Genomic DNA, 12911 nt, shown 5'->3' with positions numbered 1-12911 from the left:
GGTTCTCTCATGCCCCTTGTCAATGTCCCTCCCAGAAGCACTATTTTGATTTCTAGCATGCCTTTAAAAGTTTACTTTGATGAAAAGTATTTTTATAATTAATTTGGTAAAAATAAGCATTTATATTCTTAGATAACCAGTCACCAAGATAACAGGGGTTATTTCAATATAAATTTCCAGCCTAACTTTAACAATGACTAAGTTCACTAGATAATTACCACCAGGATCAAGATCATTTCGTGTTGTGCTGTGTATACCAGAAATAAAAAGCTCATTTAACAGCAACCCTTCAAAAGCATTACTCAAGAGTCATGATCATGTTCTAATTATTATGGGGTGTGTATTAAATCTCAAAAAACGTCAGACTCTTTGAAGGCAAAGAAAGCCTACATTTCATGCCCCTAAGTTAATGAAGAAAAAAATTCAAGGTTTGTACATTGATGGCAACTACAAAGGCTTTGTTAAGATAATAGCCTTACTCTTCTTCCCATATAACAGTGATGCTTCTGTTAAGGAGTTTCACAGAAGTTTGGCAGATTGAACAAAATTGATGAATAATGGCTTTCAATCGGTGGTGCAATATAGCAATGCCATTCACTTCATTCTAGTGTAGCTTGTCATATTTTCCAGACTTTTTTAAACCAGAAAACCAAGTCTTTGTGTGTACTGTGTGATAGAGTATTACACTTATGGAGTATGCTCCTCCATGGTGTTTCATACATAAAGGATGCAGCTCCTGATAGTCTTAATGGTAAATGGCAGATTTTCCATGGAATCTACTTCTAGATTGTGGAAGTTCAAAGAAAGAGAGGAACACGATGAACTTGGTTGGATATTAGTGAGTTATACATAAATAGTGGGCAAGGGGTTAAGCTGTTTGTACTGGCTGAATTAAATAAGAGATTCCTTCATTCAAGAAACATTTGTATAACTCCTACCATGAAGGACTGTGCTATCTATATATATTCTCTAAGGGAAACAAAGAGAATGAGAATTCCTGCCTCAGTAATTACTTAGTAGAGCAGAGAAGGGAAGACAAATAACCATGAACAAAGAAGTTTTACCACACACAAAAGGACAGATGTTAAAATCAGTGTTTATCAAAAACTTGAAAGTAGATTGAAATACCAAAGAATGTCCTGATGGCAAAGAAACAGCCTCATTTTAGACTTCTCATGAACTTTTACTGTAGCCATTAGTACCACCCTCTCTACCCATACCTAGTATCAAAACCCTTTTAATATATCTGTCATTATCATCCAATGAGACTCATTTCCTCATTGTGTGTCCTATGTACTCCAGGCTTTACCCAAAATGATAAATACTCCTTAGAAAGCATTTGTTCATCTCTTTTCATTAATTGCTTAAAGATTTAACTCTAAAACCATCTTCTCCAACTTCCCTAATTATGTGCACCACGGGTATATATTCTTCTACCATCAACATGTCCTCAATGTTTAGGTATAAATCTCATATTACATCACTGTGATTGTTTTCAGATTGCTTTCTACTATAGAAAGTACCACAAAAAAGGGTGATGTATGGAGTTTAATATTCACTTAGCACCTAATATATAAAAAGTATTCAAAATGCTTGTTAGGGGCTGGCTGGGTGGCTCAGTCATTTGAGTGGCCAACTCTTGGCTTTTCAGCTCAGATCATGATTTCACGGTCATGAGAAGGAGCCCCACATGGGGTTCTGCCCTCAGCCAGGGGTTTGCTTAAGATCCTTTCCTTCTGCCTTTCCTCCCAGCACGCATGCACATGCACACCAGTAGGCTTTCTCTTCTTCTCTTTAAATAAGTAAGTAAGTAAGTAAGTAAGTAAATAAATAAATAAATAAATAAATAAATAAATAAATAAATAAATATTTTAAAAATGCTTGTTGGATTACAACATAGTTGAGTGGAGTGACAAAAGTTACTTCCACGTAGAGGAAGCTTGGCATAGTAGAAGACTGCAGTCAGAATCTGAAGTTTTAGATGCGAACCTCAGATCTATCACTGAGAAGCTGCAATCCTCAGCAAGCCATATCTGAAAGCAGAGAGACAAGAATTGATAATGAGTAGAAATCTGAGGTAAATGATGGAGTTTCATTTGCTCTCAGGTGACTCTACTTACTAGATAAGTAATTTTAATACAATTCACATTGCTTCATGAAGAATAACAAGGCACAATGTTTCATATTACTATAAAACAAAGGGAATGACATCAAAAGAATGAGTTGTGAGAAGAGGTTGCAAGGTGGTCAGCAAGGCAAAGGAAGATAGAAATTGTTGGATTTGGCTTCGAGATGGATACTGTAACAAGAATGAGTGATTTCCAGAGCTCAGATTATAACCTGTTTAAGGGTGACTGAAAGTCAAAGAAGAAGAGACTCTGGATGTAGTTTATGCTTTCAAGAAATTTGGAGAAATGAACATAGAAAAAGACTAACAGTTTCAATGTAAAGGTTTATCTTCAACAAAGCAGGAAAGAATATCCAATGGAAAAAAGACAGTCTCTTCAATAAATGGTGTTGGGAAAACTGGACAGATGCATTCAAAAGAATGCAACTGGACCACTTCCATACAGCATGCATAGATTAAAGACCTAAATGTGTGAGAGAAAACCATTCAAATCCTAGAGGAGAACACAGGCAGTGACCTCTTTCACTTCGGCTATAACAATTTTTTACTAGATATGTCTCTTGAGGCAAGGGAAACAAAAGCAGAAAGAAACTATTGGGATTTCATCGAAATTGAAAGCTTCTGCACAGTGAAGAAACAATCAACAAAACTAAAAGGAACCTACAGAATGGGAGAAGATATTTGCAAATGATGTATCTGATAAAGCATTAGTATCCAAAATCTATAAAGAACTTTTCAAACTCAACACCCAAAATCAAATAACTCAGTTAAAAAATGGACAGAAGAAATTGATGGCTAACAGATTCATGAAAAGATGCTCAACATCACTCATCATTAGGTTAAACCAAATTGAAAGTGTAATGAGACACCACCTCACACCAGTCAGAATGACTAAAATCAACAACACAAGAAACAACAGGTGTTGGCCAGGCTGTGGAGAAAGAGGAACCCTCTTTGGTGGTAATGTAAACTGGTGCAGCCACTCTGCAAAACAGTTCCTCAAAAAGTTAAAAATAGAACTACCCTACAGTCCAGCAATTACACTGTACAAAAATACAGATTTGGAGGGATACACGCACCCCAAAGTTTATAGCAGGATTATCAAAATAGCTAAATTATGAAAGAATCCCAAATGTCCATCAATTGATGAATGGATAAAGAGGTGATATATATACACAATGGAATATTAGCCATAAAAAATAAAATCTTGTCATTTGCAATGACATGGATAGAGGTAGAGAGTATTATGCTACATGAAATAAGCCAGTCAGAAAAAGACAAATACCATATGATTTCACTCATATGTGGAATTTAAGAATTAAGTTCACCAGTGAACTAGGTTGGGGGAGGAAAACCAAGAAACAGACTCTTACCTATGAGAACAAACTGACGGTTACCAGAGGGTAAGTGGCCAGGGGAATGGGCTAAATGATGGGGATTAATGAGGGCACTTGTGACAAACAAGTTGTATGTAAGTGTTGAATCACTAAACTCTACACCTGAAACTAATATTAAACTGTATGTTGACTAACTGGAATTTAAATAAAAACTTGGAGGAAAAAGGAGTTTTAAAGGCATTTTTAATAAAAGTTTTGTTTTGTTTCTTGGTTTTTGGAGGAGGGGATTATTTTGGAGAGAAGAGATAATATAATCTCACAAAAACCTAAAATATTTTAAGAGTCATGCTAACATCTTTATTTTGCCTGTCCTAAATTTCAAAATAGCACAAATACCATTTTTCTATGTAATGCTTATCATATGAAATCTTCTATACATGCCATACCAAAAAATAAAAGTTTCTAAATAACTGCAGTCTTTGAGTGACTTTGAACTTTGTTTAGGGAAAATTTTGTCACATAGTATGCTATATCAATAGCTTGATTATGTTTGATTGCTTTTGCTTCCTGTGCATATTAAAACGTAGCTTCCATTATCACAAGAAGTCAAAAGCTTCAAACCTGTGTTTGGAAGCATTCAAAGAAGACTGTAATATTATATACATTTCTCTTCTTGGTGTCTAAAAGGAAAATAAAATGTTGAATGGCTTGCTAATTGACTGATTACAGCAAGGGTCAATAAACTATAACCGGTAGGCCAAACAGGGTCTGCTGCTTCTTTTTGTAAATAAAGTTTCATTAGAACACAACCACAGGGATTTATGTATACGTCATCTATAGCTGCTTTTGCAATATAATGATACAGTTAAATGAGTTGTGAAAGAGACTGTATGCCTTAAAAAAACTAAAATATTTATTATCCTTTACAGAAGAAGTTTGCCAACCCTGTACTGAAGTTTCATAAATCTATAGTAAATATGTCTTAATTTTGAAAACAGATTTCAAATATGTACTTTCCCACATATTTATTTATATTAAGAGTGTTAATTTGGCAAATACATATTGAACACCTCTATGAGGCAATCTCTTTACTAGGTGTTAGAAATATAGTAATCAACAAAATAAACATTCTCAGTCCTCATAGAGCTTATATTCTAGTTGTAATCAACCAGACAATAACCAATAATCACAATCAAAAATTAACAAAATAATCAACCAATCAACCAATGAATGATAAAATTTTAAAGTAGTGCACCAAATGGTCATATTTGCTGCTAATAAGGAAGAGATTAGGAGATATCAGGAATTGAAGGAACAAACGTATCATTTACTACATGTCATTTATAGTGTCCTAAGATTATCCTTAAATAAAACAAAATTATCTACCAATACATCCTGTAAAATAACCTTGCTCAAATGCCTATTTCCTAAGTTTGTTATACTCAGTCCAGACACTCATTAAAATACCCCACTAGTCTTTACCCTTCAATTTGTACATGTTTCTATGCTCACAATTCACGAAACAGCAAGACCAAAAAAAGAACCGTAATATACAAAGTTAACCCCTACAGAACTGTCCATCACAGTAAACGAGTCCCTACAATTATGGGTAAATACAGTGCTTAAATCCAATTATAATCCCTCTGTAAAATTGTGTAAGCAGAGTAAATTTTGTATAAAAGTGTTCATGCCAGTATAGCAAACAGTAAAAGCTCAGCAGTACCTCAACACATTTAGAAGACAGGAGGAAGGAAAAAGCCTAATAATGTTGCAAACTATTCTCACAAAATTAAGTGGAATATAGCCATAATTTAATTATTAAATTACCTTATGATAGTGTTATAAACAATATAAATAGCAAGTTATAAACAACCATAATCCACAATTTTCATTATATTGACAGAGCAAAAGATAATTCATATTTTTTTTAGGACTTTCTTTTTTAAAGATTTTATCTATTCATGAGACACACACACAGAGAGAGAGAGAGAGAGAGAGAGAGAGAGAGAGGGAGAGGCAGAGACACAAGGCAGAGGGAGAAGCAGAACCCATGCAGGGAGCCCCATGTGGGACTCAATCCCAGGGTCTCCAGAGTCACACCCTGGATGTGAAACGGCAGGTGCTAAACCGCTGAGCCATTGAACTAAATACATGGTACAAAACTGATTTAATCTCCCTCTTGTGTGTCCAAGAATATAAAAATGAAATGGAAATAGTGGTTCATACTGGATCACATTGAATTTTAATGATTTTTGTAGCTTGTCAGTACAACAACCTTATTTTGGGTTTTGATTAACTGTCTTGTTCCTTGAATTAGATCTTAGTTTCTTGATGCTTCTATTCTAGGAGAAAATTACTATTTAAATGTTCAAGATAGCTTTAGAGTTAAATATCAGAATGCAAGAAAAAATATTTTAAAGTCCATTGATCCTAATTTCTCTGAGATGTCCTGGAAGAATGGTTCTGCTAGGGGGATTTTTTTTCTTTTTTAACGATTGTATTGTTATAACTTTCTCCTATTCCAACAAATGTTAACTCTCAACCATTTGCTCATTATTTCCTGAGTTCTATACTAACAACTTTTTAAAGATGTTAACTGTTTTCAGGCCCTTGAGGGGACCATTCATTAGTAAGTGAAAAGGAAGTCAGCTATTTATAAAATTTCAAAAATGAGAATCTGTCCCTGCGGTTAGTATAATTTGCATTACTTGGGTGAATAGTAATACTTGCCATAATTCAGCAATGTACCTGTAGAACTTTTTCCAAATGTCTAAGTATCTTTTCTCTAGTTGAAACAATTAAAAAAAAAAAAAAAAAAACAAGGAAGTTCCTGGACGTAATAGTATAACATGAAGATATTCAACAAAAAGAGAAATAAGATACTTCTTCAAGATAAATTACTGGAAATGTCTTAGAATTTCAAGGCTGCAACTGTCAGTGAGATATCTGTTTATGGTAACCCTAAATGCATCTAACTGTAAACACATAAATGGAGAGCAAGTAATATGAAAGAAACATGCACTAAGTGCACTACTTAAGAAGGCTTTATGTGTTACCAATAATAATCATATTTGTTTCCCACATTCTGACTCATATATGCAAACTAATTACAAATAAGATAATGAATTGTAAGGAAAAATAAGAAATAGTTTTCTGTAATACAGCCAATAGCCTTTTTGGATGGAGTGTTTCATTTACGTCTGAGTCTCAAACATCTTTCTCTCAACTTGTCATAAAATATACATACTCAGGAACTAATGTTTTTAAGGCCTAAATTTCTGAAATTACTGCTGTAATTTCCAGGTAGACCCCAAAAAACAGGATCATCTTTGTCATTCAAACATAATCCTTATGGGAAAGAGGCACAGTTTCGGGTGGCAGAGTGTGTACCCTTCAGGAGCAATGAGAGACTATTACTGATTTCAACATATTCAAAGTCTAGAGTGTTTTTTCTTAAGAGTGGTCAAGAGATAACACAAAGTGCCTTTTAAAAATTCAACTATTGGAACCATCTCCTGGCTTTGTTGTGCCCAAGATTGCGTATCTGAGAAACCACCAAGGAGCCGACACCGATGCAAACATATGAGGGTTTATTAACAAGCTCCAGCTTGGGCCCAAGTATCCCCGACACAGCGAGCAAGGACCTGGACCCCGAGGGGGGTTCCAGCTGGGTTTTTCTTTTTTAAGATTTTTATTTATTGATTAATGAGAGACACAGAGAGAGGCAGAGACATAGGCAGAGGGAGAAACAGGCTCCATGCAGGGAGCCCGAGGTGGGACTTGATCCCGGGTCTCCAGGATCACGCCCTGGGCTGAAGGTGGCGCTAAGCCGCTGAGCCACACCCAGGCTGCCCTCTGGCTGAGTTTTTATGGGCTGGTCTAGGGGACCTTCAGAAGGGGTGGAGAAATTTCTCAAGTTCTGTTTACATTCTGATGGGGCTTTCTAGGGCGTTAAGCTCTGTTCTCATTGTAATATGGGGCTTTCTAGGGCGTTAAGCTGTTTTTTCCTGTAACTGAAGGTAAAGTTCAGCTCTTATTCACAGGGGCCTGAGATGGCTGTACTTGCGCTGACGCTGAACTTAGGGTGGAATGGCGTTAATGTTCCCGGCCTCCACAGCTTTAGCTAAAATCCTGATGTCTTCGCGGGAACCAGAAATCTGCATTTCTTTCAAGCTCCTGGGTGATCAGTACAACATAATTTAAGGGCTATTAAGTTTAATGCAATGACACAAGTATAAAAACAAGGATGGGCAGCCCGGGTGGCCCAGAGGTTTAGCGAGGCCTGTGGCCCAGGTCATGACCCCGGGGTACCGGGATCCAGTCCCACGTCAGGCTCCCTGCATGGAGCCTGCTTCTCCCTTCTCCCTCTCCCTCGGTCTCTCTCTCTCTCTGCCTCATGAATAAATAAATAAAATCTAAAAAAAAAAAAAAAAATACGTACGAAACACCGGCAGCCTCTAGTTTTCCGCACTGGTCTCTCTACTGACTACTGACCCGAGTCTTCCTAACCAGCCCAAAGCCCATGACAGTTCGGGGACGGCGGGGCTGGCTCACGTGCCCCTTGCTCGTCACTAGCCTTCAGCTCTCCCGTCGCCAGGACCTCCGGGCTGACGTGAGCGTGGCTCACCTGCACCCCTCAGCCCCTCCTCCCGCATCGCCGGGACCTCCGGGCTCACCTGCAGCCCCTCAGCCCCTCTTCCCGCGTCGCCAGGACCTCCGGGCTGACGTGAGTGTGGCTCACCTGCACCCCTCAGCCCCTCTTCCCGCGTCGCCAGGACCTCCGGGCTGACGTGAGTGTGGCTCACCTGCACCCCTCAGCCCCTCCTCCTGTGTCGCCGGGACCTCCGGGCTGGCCTGAGTGTGGCTCACCTGCACCCCTCAGCCCCTCTTCCAGGGTCGCCGGGACCTCCGGGCTCACCTGCACCCCTCAGCCCCTCTTCCCGCAGCTGGGGGTGGAGGAGGTCCGAGTGAGACCCTTCGTGGCCCCTGCCGGGAGAGTGAGGGCACCCGTGGGCGTTATGTCCCCCAGGTCTGTCCTCAGAGAACTTCCCGCTGGACCCGGGATGACAACACCGAGGCCGCCCGAGACGCGGCTTCGTGGACCCGACGGCCGGGCGGGGCGGGCCCTGGCATCCCCAGGAGCCTCCCACAATCCCCTCCTGCGGCCCTGCCGGTGCCCCGGGCCCCACGTCGGGAAGGTCAGGCCGGCGGCGGGAGCCTGCCCGCGGCGCCCACTCCCTCGCACTGCAGGCCGAGGCTGACCGTGCTTGCCACGCCACCTTCCTGCCGCAGCTTCGCTCCGCACTGACCCCCTGGTGACGACATTTTAGCTTCAGACCCTCGCGCACCACGTATCCTTTCCGGGCCAGGGGCCTGTCCGGCACGCACGACTCCCCCGGCCGCCGGCCCCGCAAGGCCCCGCTCCCGCTCGGGAATGACGTCTCCAAGTCCCGCGACATCTGGGTCGGTGATCCCGCGAGGTCTGGCTGCGTGATCCTGGAAGATCCGGCTTCCCGGAAATGAGCTACCCGCCACCGTTGGAATAGGATAGAGCTATTTCACTTCCTGTGTTCTTCCCAGTCCCCACCCGTAGGCAGAGCTTATATAGGTAGGACCCCCCGCCCGCCCCCAGTCCCAAGCCCGGGGAGCCCAGGGAGCCCTGGCTTCCACTTGACTTCCGGGAAGCCTGTGACTTTGTGTACCTCCTGCTCTCAGGCCCGCGGTAGTACTTCCGGTTCATGTGTTGGGGTCACTGCGGCCCCTCAGACCGTCTTCCTGGACTAGGGGGGCCTTTGCGGGGATGGCGGAGTTTGGGTTAGACCCCTGGGGACAGACTCCAGGCCTCCGTGGGAATCCGCAGGAGACTCCCCGACCCAACCCGGGAAGCTCTGGAGTTTCTGCTTCCGGGTCATGGAGCCCAACCATCCAAAAAATTCTTTGAAACGTCATAGGGTACACACAACTGAGTAGGTTTGTTTCGGTAGCACGAGGACAGGACCCACGGGCAGAAAGGGCTGCACCTTTCCCCGTGAAGCTCGTGGCGACACGCTTGGCATGGGGGGCGGGGAGGGCATGTGCGTGGAGTAATAGATCATCAATGTCTCCTTCGAATTCCTGCTCCTAAAACTGCTTTTGCAAGACTTCTCTGTTGCTTATTCTGTTCAGTGTTCTCTGTCGGGGAGGGTTAAAGACACAAGGTCAGGAGACCCTCGGGAACGTAGCAACCCGTGCACGTTTGATCCCTCTCAGAACTACGCGGCTCTAGGGCAGCCTTCTGAGCTACAGGGACGTTTTTCTGCTTCTGTTCCTCATCCGTTCTATGTGATTTGGCTCTAGGGGATCAAGGCATGTATGTGTTTTTGGAGCGGGGCGGACCTTGGCATCACTGTGAGTCCCCCAGGACCCCCGCCGGGGGGCCCTGTCCGTCCCCACAACTCCCAGACCCCAGGGGGATCCATCCTAGGCCGCCTTAAATCTGAGCCAGGGTGGCTTGTGGCGCCTGGACCCTAAGCTCCAGCTTCCCCCCAGGCATCAGGCCCTCTGGGGCTGTTGGATAAAGTTGCTCACACCCACCTGCACAGTTTCTCCTGGAGGATTGTCCCTGCCACTGTGCCCTTGATATGGAAACTTGAAAGGCAATTACTGTCAAACCCCACTTGGACCCGTTCAACTTAGGAACACTAAAGGCCAATCTGGCTCGTGAAAAAATAAAAGTAAATTCAAAAATAGAGATGTACAAATTTACCAAAACGGTAATTACATTTGTTTTAAGTTGGAGTCATAGTAATTTTGTGTACTACAGTTCATTTTTAGCTTACATTTTATTGAGCACATATATGGCCAAATTTGCTAGACCCTTTTTTTTTTAAAGGTTTTATTTATTTATTCATGAGAGACACACAGAGAGAGAGATAGAGACAGAGACACAGGCAGAGGGAGAAGCAGGCTCCATGCAGGGAGCCCGACGTGGGACTTGATCCCGGGTCTCCAGGATCACATCCTGGGTGTAAAGCAGGCGCTAAACTGCTGAGCCACCTGGGCTGCCCAAATTCTCTAGATCCTAAGGATGTGGAGATAAGTAGAACACAACTCCTTTGATAAAGTAGCTTATGCAGTTGTATGGATAAGCAGACTAGTAAACCAACCTTTAAAACAGTATATTTAGGGCTTTAGCACATAATGTGCTCCAGGTGGTAAGGAGTACAAAGTATGGATTCATAACCAGCTTTGCTTAGCAGTTGAACCTGCCTTTGAATAATAATGTAAAAGTAAGAAAATAAATTTCAAAATTAACAGCCTTTTCAGTAAACCAAACAGTCTTTCACTAACAGGAACTTTTAATTAAAAAGCAAAGATAATTCTTAGTGTTAACACATTTTTTGATATCCAGTTGACTATACGATGATTATCAAAATCTAATAGTCAATGATTTTATGATCTTTACCTTTGTTACTTTAAAAGCATATAATTTTCTTCCACAGATAGTTTATTTGATTTTGGTAAATTGGTTAGTTGGTTGTTTAGTTTACGGTTGAGTAATCTTGGGATGGGTCCCTCAACTAATTCTACCTTATTAAAACATATAGAGAGATACTTAGAAAAGGAACAAATGCAGTGATCTTAAACACTACCCATTTGGGAGGATGGGAGAGCCGTATTTCTTTCTACTGCCTCTCTTGAGATGTTTCACTTGGAGTGTTCTGACTCCTTTCCGTTCTGTAGCCCCAAGTGCAACTGAGTGACTGAGTAGTTTCAGCATCATAAATAAAGGAAAGGACTAATCATTTACTATTACCTCTGACTGCTGGGAGCCCCTGCTGGTCCCAGGCATTCCTGCTACTTTTAAAGTGATAATAGCAGGGTAGACTCCCCACAGATTCCTGAAAGTCTGTAATTTTAGAGCTAGAAAGGGCATTAAAGATCATTAACTACTCCCCTCTCATTACAGATAAGGAAACTGAGATGCTTAAAGGCCAAGTGACCTTACATAAACTCTAGCGATTGGTTGGTTGCAGCACTTGAAATAAATTTGAAGAACCCAGAGTCCTTGACTAGGCCTTGCCCTTCAATCAGGAGACTTCAGTCTAAGAACAGCATCCTCCAGCTCTTTTGGGGACAGTCCAAAGTGTAGAGACCAGCTTCCAGATGATGATCCCTTCTCCCCTAGCCCTAGAACACTCAGTATGATCAAATCAAGCATTGTGTTTAGGTCCTAGAGCAATTGAAGGGGGTAGGGGGTGGGTACAAAAACCCTCTGGTAACTTCAAAAGGTACCCAGAGCCCTGAGAGATCTCTTCCTCCTCCAAATACCTGGGGCACAACCTCAGAGACAACTGAGGTTATACAATAACTATAGTTATAGTCTCTCACAATGAAAACTCATCTATTTTGTACACACCTCTTTGTTAGGGAACTGGACAGTAGATGAAAAAAATGTGTTTATGATCTCTAATCTAGAACACATTCATTTTTCTCCCCACAATTCTGAGATACACAGAATTTTCTAGGAAGAAAACTATGATGCAATCAAGGGAAGATACTTGTTTTGTTCAGAAATTGTTGAAGTATTTATCATCATTTTAAAAAAACTTCGGCAGTTATGGCAAGACTGCTTATATGAGTGGTCAGCAAAGAATCTTGTTGGTTGACAGGTATAGCCATTGTATTCATCATTATATAGCTGTGTCAACACATAATTACTTCTAATCCTATGCAAATATACCTAAAGGTTTACATTTTTGAAATATACATGATTTTATTATAAATTACTTTTTTATTGTAGGTGAAACATACTGATTTTTAAAAAAATTATATATCCAAGTATACGATTACCCATGAATTTCATTTCTGCCTGGTAAAAGGGGCAAAACAAAATCTTCCTTATAAGAAAGAAACTTGGATCAGATGATGCTGAGAATGATTATTTATGAATCAATCACCCATTGGCATGGGCCAAAATGTTCTACCTCAGTATTTGAGTAAAGTATAATTTGCATACCTATCATAGAGTACACTGAAATTTTACTTTGACCAGGTTTCCCAACAAATAAAAAACTTAGCTATGAAAATACTAGTTTTTCTTCTCTAAATTTGAATTTTTTTTTAATTTGAATATTTTGATGAAATTGCATGGGTAAGTGTATCAGACCTGCTATGTCTCAGTATCCTGGTATGGCTCCCATGGCCTGGACTTTTACTTTAAATTCCTTGAAAAGTAAATAATTTTACATTTCCAGGTGCCAGTATCACTTCAGAATTTCAACCCAGACCAAGTCCATTTCAAACCACACATAGATTAGTATTTTATTCATCGGAGCTTCTCAGAAACCAAAGAGGACTTGTTGAATTCCTGGAACTCTTGTGGAAGGGTGTTAGTATCCTACTTCTTTATAAACAGTGGAATGGCAAGGTTGGAGATATTCTATCACTACATGGAATTACTCTAT

General features: G+C 40.9%; 1 long non-coding RNA gene across 11 annotated transcripts in view; it reads right to left on the bottom strand.

The window, feature by feature from the left end:
* LOC119864488 overlaps window positions 1-9353 on the bottom strand; it is a 128968-nt gene extending 119615 nt beyond the window's left edge. For 5 of the 11 annotated variants that reach the window (XR_005374260.1, XR_005374263.1, XR_005374265.1 and 2 more), the window contains exon 1: window positions 8775-9042. This is a non-coding gene — a long non-coding RNA (uncharacterized LOC119864488). Of the gene's footprint in view, window positions 1-8727; window positions 9043-9167 lie in introns of those variants that run through there. The other 6 variants (XR_005374268.1, XR_005374266.1, XR_005374267.1 and 3 more) reach the window with 3 other exon arrangements.
* Window positions 9354-12911: the final 3558 nt, after the last annotated feature.

This window comes from Canis lupus, chromosome 19 (genome assembly GCF_011100685.1).
Source record: "Canis lupus familiaris isolate Mischka breed German Shepherd chromosome 19, alternate assembly UU_Cfam_GSD_1.0, whole genome shotgun sequence".
In the NCBI taxonomy this organism is placed as follows: domain Eukaryota; kingdom Metazoa; phylum Chordata; class Mammalia; order Carnivora; family Canidae; genus Canis; species Canis lupus.
This window is presented reverse-complemented; position numbering and strand designations above follow the sequence as displayed.